Source organism: Nomascus leucogenys, chromosome 20 (assembly GCF_006542625.1).
Source record: "Nomascus leucogenys isolate Asia chromosome 20, Asia_NLE_v1, whole genome shotgun sequence".
Lineage (NCBI taxonomy): Eukaryota > Metazoa > Chordata > Mammalia > Primates > Hylobatidae > Nomascus > Nomascus leucogenys.
In genome coordinates this window covers 30,822,304-30,823,922 of record NC_044400.1, presented here as the reverse complement: position 1 = coordinate 30,823,922, position 1,619 = coordinate 30,822,304, and the positions used below count along the sequence as shown (strand labels likewise).

Genomic DNA, 1,619 nt, shown 5'->3' with positions numbered 1-1,619 from the left:
CTATTTGCACATTGAGTTCATATCTTGAAAATTTGCTGAAGTTCTTTATCAGATCAATAAGGTTTTAGGCAGAGACTATGGGGTTTCTAGGTAAAAAATCACATCATCTGCAATCAGAGATAATTTGGATTCCTCTTTTCCTATATGGGTGTCTTTTATTTATTTTATTTTTCCTGATTGCTTTTTCCGCAATGTTGATGGTTTCTGACTGATCAGGATGAAGATGCCTGAAGTTTGAGTGGCTGTAACATTTTGTTCTACATCAGAAAGGAGTGAAACACTTAATATTGCTAATCAGTTTTTGTCTGCTGAACTGTATTATCATCATCGTATGTGGCAATTTACTAAAATGAAGCAATGAAGTTTGCCACATTGATTGACTCTTCCTTTTATGAAATATTACTGTGTAGCATGTGATACCGTTTGATAGCATTTTTTGCCAACAGTAAAACTTCTTTAAAAATTGGAATCAATCCTCTTAATCCCTGCCACTGCTTTTTCAACCATGTTTATGTAACATTCTAAATTCTTTGTTGTCTATTCAACAATGTTCACAGCATTTTCAACAGGTGTAGATTCAATCTTAAGAATCTACTTTATTTGCTCATGCATAAGAAGTAACTCCTCATCCAATAAGGTTTTATTATGAAATTACAGTAACTGACTCACATTTCTAGAATTCACTTCTAATTCTGGTTCTCTCAATATTTCTACCACATCTAGAGTTACTTCCTCTGCTGAAGTATTGAATCCCTTAAAATTATTTTTAAGAGTTGGAATCAACTTCTTCCAAGTTCCTGTTAATGTTGATAATTTATCCTACCCCATGGATCACTAATGCTCTTAATAATATCTAGAACGAAGAATCAGTTCCAGAGGGCTTATAATTTACTTTTCCCAGATCTATCATAGGGAATTACTATCTATGGTACCTATAGCCTTATTCAACTTACTTCTTAAATGATAATACTCAAAAGTCAAGATTACTTCTTAATCCATAGGCTGCAGAATGAATATAGTGTTAGGAGGCAGGAAAACAATATTAGTCTCCTTGAATGTCTCCATCAGCGCTCTTGGTGACCATGTGCATTATCAATCAATAAACCATGCTTTAAACAGATGTGCTGTCATCCAGGCTGTGTTGTTCCATTTCTAGGCCATAGTCAGAGTAGATTTAGCATAGTTCTTAGGGGTCCTAGGATTTTCAAAATGGTAAATGAGCAGTGCCTTCAACTTAAAGTAACCAGCTGCATTAGCCTGTAACGAGAGTCAGCCTGTCCTTTAAAGCTTTAAAGACAGGCATTGACTTCTCTCTAATTAAGAAAGTACTGGATGGGGGATCATGGTGGATGGGAAGCAGGACTAGATTACAGCGTCCACTTGGATGGACAGAGCAGCACGTGGAGTATTGCATTATGAACGTTTGCTTTAGAACTACTACATGAATAAATCTGAAAAGCCGAGAGAACCCATGACCCTCTAAAGGAATCAGATTGCTCCTGCAGGAACCAGATACTCCAAATATTGTGAGTGCCCAAACTGTGAAAGCAGGAAAGGAGGGTCGTCCACCCCTGAACACACACCCTCACTTGGGAACATGAATGTCTAGATCACAGGAG

General features: G+C 36.9%; 1 non-coding gene across 1 annotated transcript; it reads right to left on the bottom strand.

Annotated features, from left to right (window-relative positions):
* Nucleotides 1-254: 254 nt before the first annotated feature.
* Nucleotides 255-340, bottom strand: LOC115831949. Its single transcript, XR_004027436.1, has one exon. It is a non-coding gene; the product is annotated as a small nucleolar RNA snR60/Z15/Z230/Z193/J17 (small nucleolar RNA).
* Between the last annotated feature and the right edge of the window lie 1,279 nt (nucleotides 341-1,619).